At 38.2% G+C, this 25,393-nt stretch overlaps 1 long non-coding RNA gene across 1 annotated transcript in view; it reads left to right on the top strand.

The window, feature by feature from the left end:
• Positions 1–24,126, top strand: part of LOC129746766 (uncharacterized) — a 51,237-nt gene extending 27,111 nt beyond the window's left edge. The window contains exon 3 of the long non-coding RNA XR_008737368.1: positions 24,045–24,126. This is a non-coding gene — a long non-coding RNA (uncharacterized LOC129746766). The remainder of the gene's footprint in view (positions 1–24,044) is intronic.
• The last annotated feature ends 1,267 nt before the right edge of the window (positions 24,127–25,393 follow it).

Raw genomic sequence — 25,393 nt, 5'->3', positions numbered from 1 at the left:
TATTCTAAGCAAACATTTACCTTATCATGATTCGATTCACAGCTCGCCGATACAGCTGTCGTAGACCTGTAAAGTTCAAGCCATTTTGTGGGGGTGGATACAAACGAAAAAAAACGAAGCTCCGGTTACTGAGAAAAAAACCAACGGCATACGGAAAACGACCTTTCCGGAATGAATGAACGAATGAGAATGACAATTTATGTCAAATGCAAAAGTGGTCTTCCTGCATCTTGCAGCTACTGATGGCAAATTTCGCATCCGGTGGCAGAGGCTGCTGAATGTGAGAAACGGGATGTGAGATGAACTTATATATGTAGGAAGTATGTAGTGTTTTTTTCCTTCTATTGTGTGCTCTTATATCCTTGCATATGGAAGTAGAAGAAGATGGCTCGAGACGATTCAGCAGAAAACTAAAACCGGATCACATTAATCTTCGGATTTAATTTCGTTGTGTGTCACCGGAAGCTGACACTGATCTATATTTAATTTCGGGCGGCGGGTTGTGTAGATTGAATCGGGGTGAATGAAAAACGAAATTTCTTATTTTACAAGTGCTGCTAACAGGCAAATTCAGAGCTAATAAACTGCATTTCCCTCTGCAGCGAGGGTCATGTCGCTGCCACCATCGTTCGAAATAAACTGTCAGTATTAGAGTTGTCTGAGAGTAGGTCCCAAATCCCTCGACCGCTGGCTGTTGTCGTTCCAAATTAGTCCGGGGTCCGGGGTCATATATGAACAACGATGTCGGGGCCAAAAGATAACACATCCGCATGACGTGTTCGGCCACTGTGGCCCATTAATTTAAATTCCACCTCATCGTCACTGGCTGGCATCGTCGTGATGGTCCCCGAGCCATCATCTATGGATTTGCTCGCTAACATACATATCTAGTCCCCTGAACCCTTGCCTCTTCACAGCAGCCTAAGGCAAGTGGTACAAAAGTTCTACTCAGCTGTGGAATAAATTTTCCACATTCAAATGAGGACAAAAAGGACCACATCCAAACACGGAGCGCCTGATTTGGGTAAACCCAAACGATCCAGTCTAGTGGTACTAATAGATGGGGGATGGGTTTGGTAGTATTCGGTAATGTTTAGACAGTTTGATTGTTGACTACTGATCGAAGTTTATTCACAATTCGAATGAATTGTTGCTTCCTAAGCAGTTTTATCAATATTTGAGATATCGAAGCCAACATGCTTGGGTTCCATGTCTAGTTTATATTGATTACTCAAGAGGTCATAGCAACCTTCGGTGAATTTTTGAGACACAAACATCTCTTTCGGTGAACAATATTCATATTCATTAAAAATAGTGGGCTCATTTTTTAGCCCAAATGGCATTCTTTAAATCTCATAGTGAGGACTATTTTGAACATAACCGCGTGATTGAACGCCAACAATCGAATAGAATTTAAACACTTCGAAAGAAGCTGTTGTAGAGGAAATGAAAATTAAAGATTATGTATTGTTTTACTTGGTGCTCACCATGGGTGCACGGATTCACTGCAATTCTACCGAAGTGGATGCACTTTTGTTTGAATATTTCGACACATTTGCAATGAACCTACTTGCAACCATAGCTTCGAAAGAAAAGTTACACTATGATTGTGGTACGTTACCATGAGTGCAACCTTAAGAAAACTTCAGGGTAGGCTGTAAAATCGACAGTTATCAACGCAGTGTGTGGAGCAACTTTAAAAAGTTCATCTATTTTTTTTCAATTTTCAGGTTTGTTGTTGTCGACAAAAACTTTTGAAAGATGTTATATTTTCACTGCAGGCATCAGTTGAGCTTCCTTTATACCGGAACCTTTAGTCCGAACATATTGGAAACATAAGACAATGGCACGAGTTCCGTTCATGAAAGCACCATTTTCACCTCATCGTCACTGGTTGGCATCGTCGTGATGGTCCCCGGGCCATCATCTATGGATTCGCTCGCTAACATACATATCTAGTCCCCTGAACCCTTGCCTCTTCACAGCAGCCTAAGGCAAGTGGTACAAAAGTTCTACTCAGCTGTGGAATAAATTTTTCACATTCAAATTGGGACAAAAAGGCCCACATCCAAACACGGAGTGCCTGATTCGGGTAAACCCGAACGATCCCGTCTAGTGGTGCTAATAGATGAGGAATGGATTTGGTAGTTTTTTTGTAATATTTAAGCAGTTTGATTGTTGACTGCTGTTCGAAGTTTATTCACAATTCGAATGAATTGTGGCTTTAAAAGAAGCCCAAGCAGCTTTATCAATATTTTAGAAATTTGAGCCAACTAATTTGGTTTCTATGTCTATTTTGTATTGATTACTCTAGAGGTCATAGTAACCTGCGATGAATTTTTGAGACACAAACATCTCTTTCGTTGAACAAATTTCATCACTCATTAAAAAAAAGCAGGGTCGTTTTTTAGCCCAAACGGCATTCATTAAAACTCATAGTGAGGACTATTTTGAACATAACCGCGTGACTGAACGCAAAAAAAAGCCTGTTAAAGAGGAAATGAACATTAAAGATTATGTATTGTTTGACTTGGTGCTCACCATGGGTGCACGGATTCACTGCAATTTTACCGAAGTGGACGCACTTTAGTTTGAATATTTCGACACTTATTTAGGTGTAAAACATCGTTCACATAACATCAACACTACAACCTATGGGAGATTTAGCCTGCGCCCAGCATTAATGAGAAGAGGGGCTGCAAGCTTTTCAGGGTTGGCAGTAAAATGTTCTGGTCTGCTATTGTCGAAAAAAAAAAGAAACCTTTGAAAGATAGTTTATTTTCACTGCATGCATCAGTTGAGGTTCGTTAATATCGGAACCTTCAGTCCGAACATGTCGGAAGTATAAGACACTAGCACGGGTTCCGTTCATGGAAGCACACAAGAAAGACAGAGGGAGACAAAAACCAAATCAATTCGTCCTCAATTGTTACAACAATCTCCCATGGGACTGATCAATAGCAATAAAACTCGACGACACAACGTCGACGTTGTGCTGTTTGTTCCTCACACAGACACAATCGCACATCCTAAGCCGTGGTTGTTTGAATTTCCCTAGAAAGCTTGATTCGACTTTCGGTGAACCTATGGAGATTTTCACGGACGAGAGACATGACTGAAAATCCAGCATCAATAGACTTTGGGAAAAGTTTCGCCTCCCGTGTCGCCCCCAGTAATGTTTCAATCTGTCAAGTGTGGCCGGAAGAAATACATTCATCATGTTGAAAGTCAAGCTAGTTCGATTGCTTAAATCATGTGACACTGTATTTATTGGCGAACTATAATCTTTGCATTGTTCGAAGTTGAAATCTTTGGTCGATTCTTATGTTTATAAAGAAGCAATGAACAGAAATCGTATTTAACTACTACTATCTATGGTCCAAAGTCCAAAGTTATTGAAATCGAAATTTGCTGATGGAGATTCTCCTTCCGTTTGTTTGCGCTTCTTTCAGCTGAAGCTTTCTATACAAAATGCTGCGTCCCCAAAAGCACCGAACGAAGCTGATCCCTTTCCTTTTGCTCATCCTCTGCTGGCTGGAAGCAGCAGCGGCGAGAAAGTGCAAACGTTACGACTTCTGCTGCTAGAGCAAACTTTCTTTGGCAAGTATTTGTTTTGTTTGGAAAATATTGATTCTCTATCAGGAGTTTGGAGATTTCGAGTGTAGAGCCAAAGGACTATTAGGGGGTTTGAGTTTTTTTTTGTCTATTTTAGACGGAAAGAGATTTTCAAATATTGTGTGATAGATTCTCAGATAAGGGTTTGTGAAATATCACCCAAAATTGAATATACAACACGTGTAGTTTCGGAGTGTTGTACCGAGTTTGATTGTAAAATGATCTTCTTCTTCGAGATAAAAATGTGAAATTGATATGGGACTTATGAATTTTTTTTCTCTTTCTCTGTTCATTCCACGTATCGCTGTTTAGGGGGGAAAAGCTGAATCGTATACGTTTAACTTTTGACATACTGTTCCTGGTAATGGAATGCTTGTTTTGATATCTGAGAAGCACACTTTTGTATACTGTTACGTCTCACAGATTGAAAATAATGAGAAAACAATTCTCACAAACTTTGTCTTCAAACATTTGAACAGCATCGTGTGTCTTCCATTTTTTAAGTCAAGAGGGTTTCATCCAGATTTTTCATGCCATGAACAGATTTTCACTTTCTAAAATTAAAATATTCTTCGTTAAAATTATTTATTCATAAACAAATATATAAAGATTCATTTAATTTAAAAAATCCACATCGATTTCTCACACAAGATGATACGAAATTCAATTCAATGCTTTTTCAATATGATTTTTTTTATTCAACATTTTCCCCAAACGTAGCCTTTTATTACATTTTATGGCAGTAATAAAATGTTTCCATGCATCCCCCATAGCATGTGCAACATATGTGAATGCAGCAGAAGATTGAATTGAAATTTTCATTGCTCCGCTTCGTGTCGCTCGCTCTCCGTGTAGCATTATTGCACTTGTTTGGTGGACAGGAATTTATCCATCTCACCTCCACTTTTGAATGGCGGCACATCTTTCCGGTTCTGTCCGGATCCTACAAGTGTCGGCTCAAGTTGAGTCTCGAGTAGCAGCAGTGCCACCAATAAAAATTCCCAATCTACCGAGGGACAAGCTGTGAAACCCACCCCGAAAAAAACACGCATACCCTAGCCAGGTTGTCAAGAAGGGACGAATTTATCTTCGTTTAACAGCAGCCCGACCGGCTTGGCACTATCCCGTTTTCGTTACGGAACGTTGAATGTCTTGTACGTGAGACGTACCCTTATTTAAGTTGATTTTTTTCTGCCTCGGCAGCTTTCGAGTAGCAAAAGCTTCGAACTTGAAAAAAGACGACATTCTTCAAATTCCAGCCAAATGTGCTTCGTTCGTTTCATCTGAGGAATTTTCAAGTCGAGCGTTTTTCGTTTGTTGACAAAAAGCTTCGTCGTTTTCATAATGTTTTTTCCAAATTTCGGGGCTCGCATTCCGACGTTATTCAAGCGGTTGGGTCTCTTGAAGAAGTGAATTGAAGTAGTTTTTTTTATTCGTGAGGACAAAATTTTTCCGTTTGGGAAATAAAATCAGAAGTTTTTTTTTAACATAATTGGCATTGGAATAGTCTTCAACAAAATTTTAATACATTTATAATAATATTTTCAATGTATGGTTTTTCTTTTCAAACATTTGTTTAGACTTAGAGGATTGAAATTTTTCCTGTTACACATTTTTGTACATTTTTGAAAATGATAGAACATTTATTGCAGATCTTTCCATCTGAGCATCTCAAGACTCTATTGTTAATAACGTTCCCACTAGAACAATATTTCTGAACCTTCCACATTTATCTTCTATCAATCTGACAATTTGTGACCAAATTGGTAACCAGTACATTTTGCAGTAAGTTGAACCATGAACAAATTTCAGCCTTTTTCCATACAAAACTCCAAATAAAAACTCTTGTTTCTCAACTGAACGACACTTTATCGTTGTTGCGATTTTACTGAGTTATTTTGCTCATCCTGTGAGACCTAGGTTTCAAAAGAAACAACTCTAAAATAAATGCAACACATTGCTGTTTGAATTTTGTAAATATTACGTTTACATTTTTTTCTGTACGATTATTTGTAAACCTCTGCAAATGTTACGATTTGTTTGCATGCAGCAAGCTGTGCTCGAAAACGGCCGAATTTTTCTGTCATCGCGTTCGTTCTCTTGTTTTTTTTTGCGGTGTATGAAGTTTGTTAGCCAGCCGATTGTGCTCGAAATATTCAGTGGGATTCTAGCTTTTAAGTTTTTTTCTTGTGTGATTTTGTAAGTTGAAGCAATTGAAACCAAATTATATGCTGAAAGAGTCGGGCTCTAAACATGTGCGTTTTTATTTTTTGCGAGTGGGGCATAGAAATCAGTGAAATTAATTGTGCTAGAGTGCGAGAAAGAATCGATGTGCATTTTTATCTTTTATGAAATGTGTCGATGCAATCGATTAATAAAAGTAAAAAAATTGTTGTGAAGTTATTGGCAAAGTTGAAAAGTGTTCTAAAGGGTGATACGGTCAAAATTTGGTCAATATCAACTTGACGTAGTATGTTGCTCCTATTTTGATTTTGGAATTCACTCTTCAGTTGTCAAAATGCCGTCCAAGGAAGAGGAGCAGCGTATCTAAATTTGGCTCGCGCATCGCGAAAATCCGAGCTACTCGCACGCAAAGCTGGCAAAATCGCTGAAAGTTGCCAAATCAACCGTTATAAATGTAATTAAAGTGTTTGGGGAACGTTTGTCGACAGCCAGGAAGTCTGGATCGGGGGGAAATCGAAAACCGGAAGCCGCTGAGACGACAAAGAGAGTAGCCGGTAGTTTCAAGCGAAACCCTAACCTCTCTCTCCGGGATGCCGCAAATAAGCTGGGTGTATCGTCTACAACCGTGCATCGAGCCAAAAAACGAGCCGGACTATCGACTTACAAGAAGGTAGTGACTCATAGAAATGATAAACAAAATACGACGGCCAAAGCGCGATCCCGGAGGCTGTACACGACGATGCTGACGAAGTTTGACTGCGTGACAATGGACGACGAAACCTACGTCAAAGCCGACTACAAGCAGCTTCCGGGACAGGAGTTTTATACGGCAAAAGGAAGGGGAAAGGTAGCAGATATTTTCAAGCACATGAAACATTCAAAGTTCGCGAAGAAATATCTGGTTTGGCAAGCCATCTGTATCTGTGGCTTGAAAAGCAGCATTTTCATAGCTTCCGGGACTGTCAACCAAGAAATTTACGTGAAAGAGTGTTTGAATAAACGTATGCTGCCTTTCCTGAAGAAACACAGTTGTTCCGTACTGTTTTGGCCGAATTTGGCATCTTGCCATTACGGTTAAAAGGCCATGGAGTGGTACGCCGCCAACAACGTGCAGGTGGTTCCCAAGGACAAGAACCCTCCCAATTGAGAAATACTGGGCTATTGTCAAGCGGAACCTAAAGAAGACCAAAAATAACTGCTAAGGACGAGCAGCAGTTCATGGCAAACTGGCTTCCTGCGGCGAAGAAGGTGGACAAGGTGGCTGTACAAAATCTGATGGCAGGGGTTAAGCGTAAGGCCCGGCAATTCGGATTTGGAAATGCTGAAGCCTAACTGAATATGTTTCCTGAAGTTTATACTAATTCAATGCTGTGATAACTAATGCTGTGATTAGTTTCAAACTATTACTGTCAGATGGCTGCAGGTTTTTTTTCGCGTTCCAAAAAATTATTGAATTTTTTTTATTAATTGATTTTTTTTATATTACTTCTTTGATCTGTACTGGTGATCGCTGGATGTGATAATAAAGGTTGAAAGGAATCGAAAATATAAGAACTTGAACAGTTATGTGAATCTGTAGATATGAGATGAAGAATATACAGAAAATAAATCAAATTTATTCCAAAAAAAAGTTGTATACAGCAACACTGAAGATAAATAAAATAAAATAAATTTCTATTGCAACGTTTGTTATTTGAGCAACACAAGGCAAAACAGTAATTGATCTATTTTTGTGAGTGATAGACGTGTCTGAGTGAATCTCTGAGTTGAGTTGAGATTCATAAGAATCGTAAAATCACGACAATGGCGTAGTTGGTAAGATAAGCACAGATTTGCAAGGCTGATGCTCAGATTGTTTTGAAATGGATCCGGTTCCGGTAAATAAGACGGAGATGATATAAAAGCGAAGATTGTCAAGGCTGCTGCTTGGATTGATCGTTCCTCCGGTAAATAAGACGGAGATGCTGAAAAAGCGCCAATTTTGAATACTGCTGTTACTGAATTTTTGTGCTGGTTTAGCCTTCCGGTGGAAAAAGACGGAATCGGTCTAGGAAGCGCAGACTTTTATGACCTGTGCCGCTGATTATTCGTTTTGATGATAATAACAGAATGGCTTAGGAAGCGCAGATTTTTAAGGTTGCAGCTGATTGTTAGTTTTAATTTGGCTTTCCGGTGAAAAATACGGATTGGCTTAGGAAATACTTTCGTTTGTTTTGATTCAGACAAAATAGAGTTAGGAAGCGCAGAGTTTTTTAGAATGTTGCTGCTGATTGTTTGTTTTGGTTTGACCTTCCGGTGGAAAAAGACGAAATTGGCTTAGGAAGCGCAGATTTTTAAGACTGTTTCCGCTAATTGTTCATTTTGATTTGGCCTTTCGATGGTAATAAAGGAATAGTTTAGGAAGCGCAGATTTCTAAAGCTGCTGTTGATTGTTTGTTTTGATTTGGCCTTCCGGTGAAAAACACGGATTGGCTTAGGAAGTGCAAATTGTAAAGGCTGCTGTTATGATCGTTTGTTTTGATTTGGCCTTTCGATGGAAAAGACAGATTGGCTTAGGTGCAAATTTTGAAGGCTGCTGCTATGATCGTTTGTTTTGATTTGGCCGCCCAATGGAAAAAGTCCAAATAGGCTTAGGAAGCGCAAATTTTTTTAGACTGTTGCTGTTGATTGTTTGCTTTGATTTGGCCACCCGGTGAAAAAAGCGGAATTGGCTTAGAAAGCACAGATTTTTAAGACAGCTTCTGCTGATTGTTTGTTTTGATTTAACCTTCTGGTGGAAAATTACAGAATGGCTTACGAAGTGCAGATTTTTAAGGCAGTTTCTACTGATAGTTTGTTTTGTTTTGGCCTTTCGATGAAAAAAAGACGAAATTGGCTTAGGAAGTGCAGATTTTTAAGGCTGCTGCTACCGCTAATTGTTTGTGTTGATTTGGCCTGCCGGTGGAAAAAGACGGAACGGCTTTGGAAGCGCAGATTTTAAGGCTGCTGCTGATTGTTTGTTTTAATTTGGACTTCCGGTGGATAGGACGGATTGGCTTAGGAAGCGTAGATTTTTAAGGCAGCTTCTGCTGATTGTTTGCTTTGATTTGGCCTTCCGGTGGAAATAGTTGTAATTGGCTTAGGCAGTGCAGATTACTAAGACTGTTATGGCTGATTCTTTGCTTTGATTTTGCCTTCCGATGGAATAAGCTTAGGAAGTGCAGATTTTTAAGAGAGTTCTTCTGATTGTTTGTTTTGATTTGGCCTTCCGCTGAAAAAAGACGGAATGGCTAAGGAAGCGCGATTTTTAAGACTGCTGCTAATTGTTTGTGTTGATTTGGCCTTCCGGTGGAAAAGACGGATTAGCTTCTGAAGCGCAGATATCTGAGGCTTCTGCTAATTGTTTGTGTTGATTTGGCCTTCCGGCGGAAAAGACGGATTACAAATTGACGTGATTGGAGGATAAAAATCAGCTATACAGAAATGAAACCATTATATTTCTGTATTCGAAATCAATGAAAACAAGTGTCAGTTGACTCGGAAGAAAATCTCATGTCAAATAATGTAATAAATGATATCTACTAATTCAATTAAATCTGAAATACACCAACAGATAATATCTAAATCCAGTAATGATGCATCACTCCAAATATTTTAGTAAGCTTCCATTTTGAAAAAGAAAAACAATGTAGTCGTCACAAAACAAACAGAACACTCACGGGGATCAATTTAAATCGCCTTAATTTAATTACAGTAAACGCGCGTGTATCCGTTTTATCACGCTCTTACTACCCCGGAGCCAGCTCGAAATCCAGTTCTATTAAATTATCGATAAACACAACAATCACAGCTCAGAAGCGCCGAATGTTCCTCGTTCCCATTGTCAATGCTGTTTCGAAGTTTGATTCAATTTCCGAAAGGTGAACCAATACTGATAAAATCCATTAGGTATGTCCCGACTTCCCGGCTTTTATTTCCCCGGTCTCGGGTCTCGGTCTCGGTCTCGTGTGGAGTTGGTGGTACGGTCTGGATGAGGAAAGGCAAAAGAACAGCATCACCGGAATATCATCCTTGATTTGATTGATTATATTTTCCCATTTAGCTCCCCAGTTGAGTTGAGTTGAGAGTGCTGGCTGGTCTGGAGATGATTCTGTTTTGAATCTGGCTGCACAAATTGTGTCAATCAAAGTGTGCCGAGATATTATTATTTTACGGGAAAACACAAAACGCAACGCCTGCCGTGATAAATTTTGAATTTGTTTAATTGAAAAAGAAACTTCTGCCTTTGTGTTCCACCACGTGCTCGATAGGTCGTCTCTCAATTTGGCAATCGGCATGCTGTGATGAGCATATTTTGACAATCATTTTCCGCAGAACAACTCCATATAGTCTCTCTAGAGAAATGTATCGTTTGTTCGTGGCCTGCTCGATTGGATTCCAATTAGTGTACGCAGATGGGCAAACAATGTGATTTTTTCCGGGGGGCTGTCATTCGATCGGGATTACGTTTTTCATTCTGTTATGGAAAACTCACTTTGCTGATGGGGATTTTTTTTTCGGGGAAAAACCCCATTTCAGAGGTTTCAATCACATATGCAAAGGGGATTGGTTTTTTTTTTCTGATTTTAAGAGGCTTGTTAGGCATCCTTGACTAGATGACAACAGAATGGGCTTATTTTTTGTTACTTCCCCCAGGGCAATTGTCGAAGCGTCCATCATATGTGTGTGATACAGTTTTGTGAATAGGGCTTATTCACCATTCTCGAATTGGAATTTTTTTGTTTGACAATATTTGAATATCGGATCAAATCACAACAACAATTATATTCGATTATGAATTTTGAATCCTATTAAACTTTTCCATATTTTTGTCTTGAAAAGAATACTGATGAACTGCAATAAATGCTTCCTCCCAATTTTATGACATGTCCCATCGGGGAACACAAGCGTGAATAATATCGTTTACCTTTATCAGCCCGCTCGGAGCGGTTTGATCCAGCCAGAGGACCGTAAAATTGGGTTTCGCTCGACCGAGCTGGACCAATCGAAAAATACTATAGGAGGAGAAGGAGTTTGTTATTGTGTTTTCATTGGCTGGAGGCAAATGGAAGGAACGTAAAAAAAATGATAAAATCCTCCAAATTGGTGATGTTTTATTGTGATCGATGATGGTATTTATTACTAAATCGATTATGGCCAAGGAGCATGTGTCGCCGCCATCATCCTTGAAGGGGTAGGTTGTTTTCCATCCAGGAAATTGCCTGCCAATGGGGTTGAGCAGCATCACTAAAGATGATAAGTTTATTGACGACGATGGAAATGAAGTTCGATTCGCTTTTGACATCAGTTGGTGATGAGAAAAGCGAACTAGTTTGGACTTAACTTTGTGTTGAACAACAAACATTTTCAAAATCTTTTTTTGAGAACGAGATACGAATTCAAAACAAAACCAATCGAAATTAATTACACAACTTGAACAATTTTGAAGGGAGATTTCAATTCATCATATGACTTACCTCCTACAAAATGAATGTCAAATACGGTACAATTGATTATTTTCGGATTTTTGACATCAGAGGTCGGATTTCAAATGTCAAACTTCAGATTGAAGACATCAGATTTAAGACTTCAGACTTCAATGTTTATACTTTTACTTCAGATTCAAAATTTCAGACTATAAGCTTCTGTTTTCAGACTGTAAATTTAAAACTACGAACTTATGAATCAAAGCAATCAAAAGATCCTTCGATTGTTTTGATTCAGTAGAATTTTTCAACCAAGTAGGCTCACAACTCATATAAGACTTCGAAATTCTGTTTACCGACTATTGACTTCTGGCTTCAGATTCTAGATTTCAGACTTCAAATTTCAGACGTCAAATTTTAAACCTCAAATTTTCAATTTCTACCTTAATTGTTTTAGGCTTCAGATTTTAGACTTACATTACTTAACATCAAATTTCCAAGTTCAAACTTCATTCTACAGTTATCAAATTTCGAACTTCAAGAATCGACTTTTGATCTCAGACCTAAGATGCCATACTTTAGACTTGAAACTTCAGACTTCGGATTACAGGTTTTAAACTTCAGACTTCAAACTTTGGACTTCAAACTTCAGACTTCAATCTACTGACTTAAAACGTAAGACTTTAGACTTCAGACTCCAGCTTTAAGATTTCAGACCTGAGACTTTAGACTTCAGACTAATGACTTAAGACTTCAGACTTAAGACTTTAGACCTAAGAATTCAGACTTAACACTTCAGACTTATGACTTCGGACTTTGGACTTGAGACTTCAGACTTAAGACTTCAGACTTAAGACTTCAGACTTAAGACTTCGAACTTCGGACTTGAGACTTCAGACTTAAGACTTCAGACCCAAGACTGAAGGTTTCGGACTTCTCAGACTTCAAACTTCGCACCTCAAGACTGGTCACCTAACACGTCTGACAGTAGAAGTCAGACTTCAGACTTCTGATTCCAGACCTCTATAATCAGACTTTGGACTCCACATTTCTAACGGCAGATTTTTTTCTATTGACTAAAGACATTGGGGCTTATTCTGCGACGCGAGTGACGTGACTCACGAAATTTCATATCGTTTTGCTGGCTTAAATAGTCTCTCTAGTCTCGAAATTTTCGTTCGGATGAGCTGATATTGGTCTTCAGAACTCATCGATACAATAATTCCTTTGCTGAAGCATTTTCTGGATTCAGGACGAAGAAGTGAAATTTCGTGAGTCACGTCACTCGCGTCACAGAATAAGCCCCATTTTATGTGAGCTCTAAAATGTTTTCAGAACATTTGCTCCTTCAAACATGCTTCATACCTTGGAAGTATTAAAAATTCTTCAAAGTCTACTATGAAAGAATTGAAAATGCTTTTTGTTTCAAGAGACAGAGCTTTGTTTTTTTAACAAAATTGTTTAATACGTAAAAATATGAAACTTTGTTGAAAACATGAAAACTGTATCTCTGTTCAGAGCAGAGTTGTAGAGGTTTTATTTTGAAAGTTATTTAAAAGTTTCCGCCAAGTAGTTTTTTAAACTTAACTGTAGTTAGATGGACGTTTACATAAATAAGATGTTTTAAACATCTGTTGAGGCATTCAAATCACACGTTTTGAACAAGATTTCAACATTCTACGACGTTTCCTAGCTTACTTATTGCAATTTTAAATTTAAATTTTTATCAACTTCAAGCGCGTCAATTGCAAAAACGTGCAAGTGGATTTTTGAAACTAATAGATTACATCAAAGCTTGAACCAATACCAAAGATCCCTAACTATCAAGATGATCGGGCATATTATTTCACGAACGAATCTTTGGAGACAACAACACAATGCATATGGTGCTGCCATCCAACGAGATGGGATCCAAGCTTTGCACTTGACGATTCCACCTCTCACTAATACATTGAAAACAAACGTCACTTTTCCCAAACAAGATTTTTGTTTACATTGTTAACGCCAATCATTTTGCACTATGGGTGAATTGTTATTCTTTCCCACTTTTGATGTAACATTTTGTTGCAACTGGCCGTTTCCAGTCAACCCTGACCCCGATCGTTCGCCAGCGGAACGGATTCCCCTAGCATTCATCAAAATTCCAGGAAATTCGCTACACCGGTAAGTTAACAAACTAAAAGTGAACGAAATTTGATTCTGAATCCAAATCAGGATGCAAGAAGGAGATTCAGGAATGTGTTATCAACGAATTCAATTTCAGCGAAGCATCCGATGGAACGGCTAGACAGATGGATCATTTATTTTGGCAGCCCGTTCTTGCGGGGAATCAGCCAACACCGAACTCGATCGTTTGCCAGTGCGACACATTTTAGCAGAATTCGAGAAAAATGGAATCTTTTATTCCTTCGGTAAGTTGGTAAGTTGAAAGTGTATAAATTTATGTTTCAAATCCAAACCAAATCGAATTACAGCTGTACAGCAGACGGAATTTCCGATATAGGATCCCAGGAGGAAAGAATCTTACAAGCCAAACAACCTGATTGTCCTGCCCAGTAACCCTGGTTTTTACAATTGTTACATTTTTACTGTAATTCATTAAACTTGAACATTTGACGTAATAGATGATTTATTGTTTTGAATAACCCATGTCACTTTGTGAAACAGGGAATGTCTCATACCAAATTTATGTAAAATAAGACACTACTCGAATAATTTTCAAGTTCATTTTCTCAAATTTGTTAAACAGCCAAGTTTTGATTGAATGAATTTTGAAACGAGGGTCTCGTACAGAATCAATGTTTTATTTATACGGGGCAAATAAATGTTTCAAATAAATATATCAAAAATTTAAACAACTGCTGGCATATATTCCACAAGCTCATAATGTTCAATCCAGTTACATATATATTCAACACATTTAAACAACTTTGTAAAAATTCACATTTTTTTTTTGCAACTTTGATCACTGTGCTGTGGTGCAAACAAAGAGAACTGGGATGTCAACAAAAAAGTAAACGCGAGATGCTTTGATTTTTATGCAGTAGTGTGTGTAACAGATTACACAATTTGAGCTTGGATCTCAGTCCGTAAAATCTATTTTGGCGCTACTGTTCTGTAGCCAAAATTTCTTGGAAGCCGGTAGGACCTGCCAATACTTAAATAAATCGATCGTAGCGTGCCGAGCGCAGAAAAATACATTTGGGTAGACCGCATAAGGCCGAAATTAAACACATTATTTTCAAGGGACACAATTACTTCTAAACTTTCACACAATCCTCACAATAAGCGCTTCCCCTAACAATCCCAGACTTCCACACGAGAATGAAATTAAAAATCAATATGTAAACACTCCGTTTCTACAGCTATCGGTTTGTATTTTGTTGTTGTCAAATAACACTTAATTTTCGGAAAATCCAGTGGACACTTCTGCACTTCCTTCCAGTTTTAACTTTAAGCCATTTTGACGTAAGTTTCGTCGTCCATCAAAATGCATCCTTTGTACTTGGTACAACTTTCTAGCCCTGGTTTTGGCAACCAGGTTTTGTTTCAGCGTCCTGTTGGGGTGTTTGCTTGAATGATACGACCGCAAGCCTTCTCGCAAACAAATTCGTTGAGTTGTACTGTGGTTCGTCTTGAACTTTTTTTTGCCAAATCACGCAAGGAGATTCCAGGATTATTGTGAACTGATCGAATTACCTTTGCTCGCAGCTTCCGATCATATGTTCCACTATTACGCCTGGTTTGTTTTGCTCGATCCACCTTAAGGGTCTCCCGTTAACATTGCAGCACCGAATTTACAGTAGAGTTTGGATATTTCAGGAATTTCGCGATCTTAACCCCTTTACTACGTCGGTTTGTCTACGTGAGTGTGCAGAATTCTCTCTCGCCTTTCGCGTTCCATCGTCGATAACTTTTGACTGACTGCTTCAATCTTGATGAAACTTTCACCACTAAGTAAACAAACCATCCGAATCAAAACACTGTCAAGAGATTCGCGATGTGACAACTAGAGGCGCTGCAGTAAATGAAAAGATGCGACTAGATTCTATGTGAAACATACTTTATGTAAACACTCCATTTCTGTTTGTTGTTTTCATCGACTTTTTTCGGCGAGGAATAAAAACAATTTATTTGCCAGTTGGTCCAAACGTTTCGAGCTACTTTTGGCTGTTCGCTCCTCTTCTTTCTGTAGCTACCTGTTTGTATTTTTTTTTTGTTAAATAACAATAACACTTAATTTTCGGAAATTCCAGTGGACACTTAAATTAAAAAAATTGTAAAATTTTCGCGAACGTAAGAAAAAAAGCGTGCAATGAGTAAAAGTCATCGCCTACTCCTCTTAAAACCTATGCTCTTATACTCCCTAAACTTCTTGCTGTCCTATTGAAGTTCCTATTTTCTCCTTTTGAGACCGAATTTATAAACGATTGATTATATCAAACTCTTTTTAATCTATACCGAATGGTAAAATAAAACTGTCTTATCTGAAAACCTGAAGAAATTTCTGAAAAATTTGCATTAGGAAATCAAAATTTCAGCTGCAACGATACTTCCATGGAGCCGGAGTTTGCGTTAAATCTAAGTATAATACTTCTCCATTTGCACCGCATAAACATAGCGAATTGAACCACTTATGAACATGAAAAAATTAATACAAAGAAACGGGCTCACCGGAAAGTCAAATTGAAATGCTGATCCTGGATGTTGGAGGAGTCCGCCAGGAAAAATGCTTAAATCTTCGGCGAAAGTTTCAAGTTTCCATCGCTTGATTGGTTCCGTCACAAAAGTTGAGCCGATTTTCCGAATTTTGAATTTTTTTCAATTTCTGATGACAGAAAAAAACACGCCCACTTCACTCAGCCACAGCCTACTAAGTCTTTGGCTCCTGACTGAAGACATCAGCAGACCCATGTAACTTATCGAAAATTCTTTCTATACGCTCAGTGCTGCTCCCTTCTGAGAAGGGGTATCATAACAGGCGACTAAAATAGCTTGTACACCCTCCATGGGGGTTAATGGTTTGAGTATTCAACAACTTTAACGTCAAATAACATACAAAATTATCAAAGCAACCGTTGTTCGTATTCGCACTGTTGGTATGAATTTCAACATGCTTGTTTTTATGAACAAAAAGATTCCCAATTGAGCATTCAATAGATGATTTTCTTCTCGAACAGAGTGAAATTAGAAAAGCAGAGCTTCGGTTTAATTCAAATTCAAATCAATTTTTTTCCGAATGGCAATATATGGTTAATAATTCGTCCAAAAGGTCAACCAAAATATATTTTTAGCATTTAAAGCATTGTAGATGGCTCTGAAGTACTCACTTCCAACAGATATACTTTTAAAGCAGATTTGTTTTTCCAAGACACACACTGGTTACCATGGCTAGATGCATGAATCTTGTTGTCCCAACTCTTAAGGTGGCGTTGCGAACAGTTAACGATCAGACTTCGTGACGTATGGACATGTTTTTCGATCAGTAGCTTTAATAGATATCTTCTGTCGCGCTTCATTATTGTGTTAAATCGTTTCTTGGCCAAGATGGCAGACGGACTAGTCAAAAACACGATTTCTTTCCGTTTTCCCGATGACGCTCCAGGACCTTCAATTGTTGAAGTTGCCAGGTTCGTTAAAAGTTTTAATGTGGACAAGGCTACGATGGAATCATAGTACAAAATTGCCGATGAAAAATCGATTTTTATCAAGTTTCGAACAGAGGATGCTATGAAGGCTGCTCTTGGGAAAAACCCAGCTTGCCTTCAATTTCAGTACTCGAATAGTGAAAGTGTGGAGATAAAGATGTCAGTCGCGGGAGGCATCTCGAAATACGTGCGGATCTTCGATCTGCCACCAGGAATCTCGGATTCCGATATTGCCGTCGTTATTGGAAAATACGAAATCGTTAAAAGGTTAATCCGAGAAAAGTTTCCTGCCGAACTGGAACTTGATTTGTTCACCGGAGTAAGGGGTGTTCACATTGAGATGAAAAAGGAAATACCGGCCTCGCTTTTCTTCCTAAACCGACGAGGAAGAATCTTTTATGAGGGTCTGAAGCAGAAGTGTTTCCTGTGTAAAGAGGAAGGTCACCTGAAAGCGTCATGTGAACAAAACAGATTCCGTAAGAGTTCTCGTGAAGGCGAAGTAGGAGTCCCGGTTAAAGGACAGCTGGAATCGGTGTCTGCATTTCAGAAGGCGCAAGATGCTCCAGTTAGCTATGCTGATGCTGTTCAAATTGGGATACCTAACGGAGACAAAGAAACACTTCAACCCAAATTGGTCCCGGTAATTTCTGACAATATGGAGGGAAATGCCAAGGAGAAGACGGATCAAATGGATGTGGAGGAGCAAACATGCAAAACGATCACCAAACGCCAGCTATCTCCAGGCTCTGAAACTACCACTGATGAAGACGGTCCTAGAACGATTGCAAGTAGAAGATCAAAATCTCGGAAATCAAACCAGTTTTAGAAATCATGTATGTATGTATGTAGATAATCCACCATGGGTGCACGGATTCACCGCAGTTTCGCCAACGCATGCGCTGAATTGCATTCTTTAGATGACTAGTTCGGCAGATCTTCAATGCAAATCACCGCATACCCGACACCATGGCTTCGTGTGAACTGTTATGTAATGAATGTGGTATGTGTAAATGTAAGTGTTATTTGGATGAACAAGTCAATCACTTACGCAACCGTAATAAGATTAATAACATTTTTAATGTTGATAATCTAAGACAGATATTACGCATACGTTTAGATACCTGCCCAGTTGTCAAGTGATTGATTGTTCCAATATATACAATAAAACAAACCAAAATTGAATTATGCAATCTTACCTTCAACCTTATCTTACCCTTAATTCTTACCGCTGCTTAAACATCAATCCTGTTTACCGACCGTATCCAAAAGTTGTGTTTTTTGAGAAAAAAAACGGGACCTTCCAATATAACCTGGAGACAATCTGGATAAAATAATTAATTCAATATGAATTACGAAGTATCATACCATCAAAGAATACTTGAAAAAAAAAAAAATCATAAAGATTATTTCAGAGCCGAAAAACATTGTACTTGAATCAGAATTTAAAATGATTGTTGTTGACTTTGTGCTGTTTGACTTTCTAGTTCAAGTAGTTTATGTTCAACTTATAACTGAAGTATTTAGATCTCACTGTTGGTGACAATACATAATTTGTACATGAAAATTTTAATTTAGGTAAACTCTGTATGAGAGTTCAGACCATTAAAATCATGTTGGTCGTTCAAACTCAAACAAAATATTAACTCAACATGAAAAAAACCGAACCCTGTGGTAACGGTTCCGAAAATTATCCGACATCAAACAGTCACATAGCACCTGTTTATGAAAACCCATGCAATCAAACTTCGAACGGGTTTTAACAAAAAAGTGATCAAACCAGTTTTAGAAATCATAACCTCAAAACCAAAAAATAAACACGTGAAAGCAGTTCGAGCAGTTAGTAAGTAAATTAGGTTATGTCTGCGTACTATTGTTATCTATAGAATCTATTGTTCAACTAAGATAAACGGCTGTCGTGCAACACGTTCTCCGAGATGTTGCATTCCAAGTAGAAGTGTCACATTGTTTAGTCGCAGACATCAGTGACAGGGCTGCTAATTGAATATGGGTTGTAGCGAAAATGAACAATTTTAACATGAACCATAACGAAAATTTTTGTTTGTATTCATTCCTTAACAAACGTGAATATCAATCAATCAGAAATTATGGGAAAAAATGTAATGTAGTTTAAGATGCACGTACAATAAAGATTTTAGTAAAAAAAAAAAAAACATCGAAAGTCCGTATAGAAGAATTAATGTTCGCGGCAAAGCCCAATTCTTTATATTGAAGTGACGGTATCTTTGACATCACTAATCACTAATCACTAATCGTACTTCCACAGCCAGAACTTAAGTCTGAGTCCCGATGAATAATAAACACATGTTATTATTCATCTTGTCTTTGTTTATGCTTTTAATTATGTTAACATCGAAACATTAAAATAATTTAAAGCATAAAATGGTCGGGCCTACTGTGGAGCAGAGAACGCAGAGACGTCAGGAACAAAGAAAAGGAAGGAGCGTGGACCACCAGTACCATACGCTCCGAGGGGCATTGCGGTGGAAGCACGAGCTAAAAAGTGCTTCTTGATGATAAGGGAACCTATGAAACATGTCCTTTCTTTCAACGGCTGGAAATGAGTTATTTTGTACACAGAAATCTTTAAACAAGGTTCATCATCAGCAAACAAGGTTAATCATCTGGAGAACTAAAAATCATTTAATATTAAAAATGGTGATATCATTTATTGATTTCTGTGTACCATCATTTCTGGTCATCGACCAAGGATAAAGCGCCTTTACTCGCTCTTGAAAGTAAAAAAGAACAAAAAAAAAAAACATTAATAGAACCAAAAACCTTTCGAGGTCTTCGAGAGCTCGAAAGGTTTATACAATAATTTAGGTAAGATACAAAAGTATTTTACTTATTGATTTTTCTGTAAGTTTAGTAAAGTTCAAAGTAAATTAAATATAATCAGACCCATCACAAATAACTTGTGTGTTCTGAACACAATGAACAAGTAGAAGCATTCCGTTCAAATTCGAAAAGCAGAATTATTATAAAAGTATTAAATAAACGGCATCTTAGAATTATTTGTTTAAAAAAAGTTTTTAATAATTTTACATTTAATGATACTTATCTTAGTGCAGCTACCTCCCTCAAAACTTCATTGGTACTTCAGAAAATGCCGTTTGAACATGACCACCGAAAAAAAAAAACATAGCATGCCTTTAACCTCCATTGGCAACCAAAGGACAAGCGTGTGGCAAACACATTTCATGGGAAGGAAACAAAGAAACGCACTACCCAAAGTCACCATAAATTCATTATTTTCAACCGCAGTTCATATCCGGACACTCAAATTTTCAAATATAAGCCCGCACTCTGATATTTTTCGCCTGTTGAATCAATATTGGATGCAATCTTGCATTCCCCTTAATTGCACAACAGTTTGTTTTCCAAAAACAAAATCTTCGATGCACAAACCCAAAATCACAAAACCACTATTTTTAACATTAGCCTAACACAACTAATGCAACCCGTTCCCGATCATACGGCGATAGTATTTTTCGCGTATACAACCGATAGTTTCACTTGAAAACTGCCCATTTTCCGGAAAAATATGACAAGCACGAAAAAACACGTTCCTGGCTGGAACCAGATAAGAAAAATAACGACCCACCCGTTGAGCTCCCCTTTTATGTCATTAAATGTGATAAAATATATTTTACCGGGATTTCTCCGGTAGAAACTTTTACACATTATCCCAGCCTTCACTTTAATACACTTTAAAACGATTTTATTTCCATATTTCGATTTTAAATTTAGTATTTTATAGAATTTTCGCGGACAAAGAGAAAAACGCGTGCGGTCGGCAACAGGCATCGCCTACTCCCTCAAGTGACGGTATCTTTGACATCAGTCAACAAACTTCAGACGTCAGACTTTTGACATCCCTCTTGAGATGTCGGACTTAAGATGTCGTTTATCAGACATCGGACGTTCAACGTCTGACTTCACGCCACAACTTATATGGACTTTGACGGATCCAATACAGTTAAAAGAGCTGATAAAGCTTGCTTCAGATAGAATTGGAACAAAAACAGTTGCCTGTATCTCAGTTAATTATTATTGAATTCAAGATCTTTTTCTATAAAAAAATTGCGTTTTCTTCATACTTTTAAGAAAAAATACACCTTCTTCGTCCATCGTTTTAGCTATCTTATTCCATCAGGTCTTCATCTGATTGATGTCTTTGACAACCTTTCCCTTTGCCTTGAGTCTCCTCTTCATGATTGCCCGCTTTTTCTCAATAAGGCGAAACTGAGGGCAATTGGGTGGGTTAAGGTTTTTTGGAACAAACTGGACCCCTTTCTCTGCATATACCATTCTTGAACGACTTTGCTGTAATGACAGCTTGCCATATCTGGCCAAAACATTACGGGATAATTGTGGGATCGAATCAATAGCGAAATTCGCTTTTGGAGACACTGTTTTTGGTATAGTTCCGACGTCATTGTCTTATTTGTAACGGAAACTTTCGTTTTTTTTTTGCCACAGCTGTAAATGCCCTGGCAAATCGAAAATTTTCGTGCAAAATTGTCGGCAAAAACAAATTTAAATTTGGCGTTGCCAAGTAAAATTTTTGACCTGAGACTTGCCCGAAGTCAGCCTTGACATAGGTTTCATCGTCCATCAGAAGACACCCGTCGAACTTGGTCAGCAACTGGTCGTAAAGCTTCCGAGCACGGATTTTGGCTACACAATTCTGTTTTATGATCCGATTTGGCTGTTTGGTTCCTTCCAGTAATCGAATTCTCCTCACGGCACTACGGGCAGCACCGAATTTTCTGGCCAAATCACGGTCCGAAAGATTGGAATTCCTCTTAATCGTCATCAAAATCTTACCACGCAGCTTTCGGTTGACAGTTCCACTCCGACGATTGGTTGTAACCTTCGAATCGTCGTCAATGTTTCAATGTCGTCAATACGGTATTTCTGGGCAATTTCAGCCGTTTAGCTAGCCTAGATTAAGACCACATTGGATTTTACAAATAACTGTGCAAAATTTTTTAACTTCTTTCGGCTTCCATGTTGATTGTTTACAAAGTACAATCGATTTGCGGAATAACAAAAACTCATACGTGCAGCTGACAGAAATTCCGACACATGTCCGCCAAGAACTTCTAAATTCATCCACCAGGAGCGCCACAATAAAAAGGAGGCCACAGCAAAAGGTTGTTCCAATTATAAATGAAGCAAGCTCTAGTCCACTGTTTACAATCATTGTAACGTTAGAGTTTTTCGGTAGGTTAAAAATATCAAATTTTTGATGAAAGTTTGGTAAAATGAAGGTCAACTAGAACATTTTCACTTTGGCAGTTTAATTTAGATTTTTTTTCCCTCAAACACATATAAAATCTGATGCAGGTACCTAAGTTAAATACAATCCATAAATCATACATCGGCATTTCCGACCGATGGCACTTCTTATCTTAAAGTTTGCGGCAACAAAAAAGGAAACAATTATGGTTGCTGGCCTTGAAGCTTCGTCTGTACTTATGTTGAAAAAAAAATGTTTTACGGTCTGGTGCTCTTGAACGTTCCGAATAGGAAAACTGTCCTTATATACCGATACAAGCTTAAAATTAAAGTTAATTGTTAAATGTAGAGTTTATGAAATGCGCTGTCTTTTGATTTTTTGGTCGATCGAGGGACAAGAAGCTTGAATTTTTTTACCATTATTCTTTCTAAATCTTATTTTACTTCATATTTTACTTCAAAGTGCAACCATGTAACAATATTTATGGGTGCTCCCCTAAGGACAACTTCTTTGAATCGAAGGCACATCACGACTGCAGATCCAACAAGCAACAAGCACCAAAGTGTTCTGTGCTTGCAGCTACAAGAAGGAATCTCCTCAACCCAGCCATGCCATCCGTGCCAAACGGCCTGCGGGAATACTCTGGTGGCCCAGTTTTACTTAGTCTCCCACTGCACTTTCAGCTTCCAGCAGGACAAGGTACCTGCTTGCTGCATACATGCAGGTGAAATTGTGTCAGTTCCAGAGGCAGCAAGCCATGATGAGACTCCCTCCCCTCCAACAACAAACAAAGTAGTACGTACACATGGTGTCATACGAACGACACGTAAGAAAGATGAATTTTGCCCAAAGGTAACAAAGTATGCTGTTGGTGCTACTGTCGCATAAACAACATCCCCACTGCACAGAGGCTACTTCGATTGTGGACCTTGTTTGTTTCGGTATTAATATTTGAAAAATTTATTCCATCAAAAATTCGTTGTAAAAATTAAATTGAAAGCTGAATCAACTAAGAAAGAAAAGTAATGAGTTTATAAATTTAGAAAAAAAGAAGCTGATTTGATTCAACATTTTTGGGAAAAGCACATATCGAGTGAAAATGGAACCTGCGAGAAGAGTTCCATCTTCGCTGCTGCCATCAACAACAACATGGCTAGTCACGGCACGGCAGTCAAAACAGCCGGAAGGAGTATTTCCACTTTGACAGTTTAAATTATGGCTGATTCAGCACAGCGGCGACGACCGATGACAAGGGTGATGGTGAACGGAAAGCCACACATAACCCAATAGAACACCTTAATTGACTTTTCAACAACATCAATACGGCCAACGAAAGATATATCTCGCTTGTCGTGATGGTGAGGAGAGCTATTGGTTTTCGTAAGAATGACTTACGTGTTATGATCAGTTTTGGTGAATTTTGTCACTGAATGACTGATGAACTTATTGACATATTAACTGATTGTCTGAATACTTGAATGACTGATCGACTGAATGACATTTTGACTGAATGACTTATTGAGTGATTATCTGACTGACTGATATACCGATGAATGTTTGACTTATTGACTGACTGGAATTTGTGCCGTTTTTTCAACCTCAGATAAACTGCTATCGGGCGACAAATGTGCTACCATTTTCTTCTTCTGGCAACCGAAGAATTTGCTCCAACAGTAGGCTAGGAGAAAATCGAAACCATTTAATGGACTCGTGGCGCTCGGTAATATAATTTACTCACCTCCAGATGAGACACTATGCTTTGAACATCTTTCATTTGAGATAAATGGCGAAAGCATCCCGCCTTGTTCTATCAGAACGCAGAAGATGAAAGCTCCAACAACCAATTTAAAGATGTATTTTCCTGTCTTTTCTCTTCCAATTTTACAGAACAAGTTCTGTGGAGCCGGTGGTCGGAGGAATGGGTAGTGCTGTACGATGACTCGACGATGGCCTGGTTTACGGTAAGTGCAACAACCACCCGAAGTTTCGTTTAGATAGGTACACATATCAAAAGCAAGAAGCGAGAAACTCTTTCGGATATGTTTTCCAAAACTTTACAATGATTTTTTTCGTAAACTTCTTCTGTTTTGGTAGTCCACGCTTGAATGTTCGCAAAGCGTTAGTGGTTGGGATGTTGGTTGCTTTGATGGTGAAATTTGTTTGTTTTCCGAAATCGACTTCTATAGATGGAAAGGTTTTGAAAGCTAACTTTGATTAAGTTTAAAAAATAAATTTGAAAAATTAGCTTAGGTTAACCACTTCAATTTTAGTTAATATTGACAACACAAATTATTCCCATGGCTTGCTTTGTTTGTACGACATGAAGTTTCAAACACACTAACCCGCAGGCAAACACAAGAGGTCTTTCAAAATGGAACAGTCCCAGAAGCTTCACAATAATGGCTTCTCGGCTTCTGCAGAACCGCCAGAGGAAGAAAAATTTTCATATTTTACGGTTACGAAATTATCAGATTGTTCTTATGCTAGCGGCAATAAAGTCACATTTTGGTTTCATTCAAATCAGATCCACTGAATGGCAATTTTCGTCATTTTGCGATCAGTGTATAAAAGAATTCACCTTAAGTAAACTTTTCATTCCAGGTTACTGGAAATTAAGTTAAATAATAAGCTTTTTGGGAAAATTACTTTGTTTGCAAAAAAATGGATTCTGAAAACACCTTTTATTAAGGCTAAATAACCAAAGTGTGCCTTGAATAATTTCAAAACTTAACAGAAATACGCACTTTATTTTGTTCCCCGAAATCCAAATACCTATCAATGTCGGTCCAACGATGATGGTTTGTGTGATAATTGCGAACACAACCATGGTTAATCTGTTCGTGGTAATCCTTTTATTTTCCATACGGAAAAAATGGAGCCCAGAAAAAAATACTGCTGAGCGCTTGTCCGACGATTCAGACAGACACCAATTAATATGTTGTTGGTTTTTTTTTCGATAGGGTGGATCAACTCAATTCTCATTTAAATTATGAATTGAGCTCGAGCTAAATTTGGAAATTCAGAATAGCCTGGGAACATATTTGATGTAAGCGGAGGAATTCGAAAAAAGGTGCCACAAGGCAGTGCTTTGGGACTTATGTTGTTTCAAATGCATATTATGTACATTTTATGAGAAAACTTTCGTTAGGTAGTTAGGTTGGCATATTAATAAAATGTCATATACACCCCATCGTTTCTTTTTTTTCAACTTTTGTGGTCCCAATCGCGGCTCCTTT

The sequence above is a fragment of the Uranotaenia lowii genome, chromosome 1 (assembly GCF_029784155.1).
Source record: "Uranotaenia lowii strain MFRU-FL chromosome 1, ASM2978415v1, whole genome shotgun sequence".
Lineage (NCBI taxonomy): Eukaryota > Metazoa > Arthropoda > Insecta > Diptera > Culicidae > Uranotaenia > Uranotaenia lowii.
This window is presented reverse-complemented; position numbering and strand designations above follow the sequence as displayed.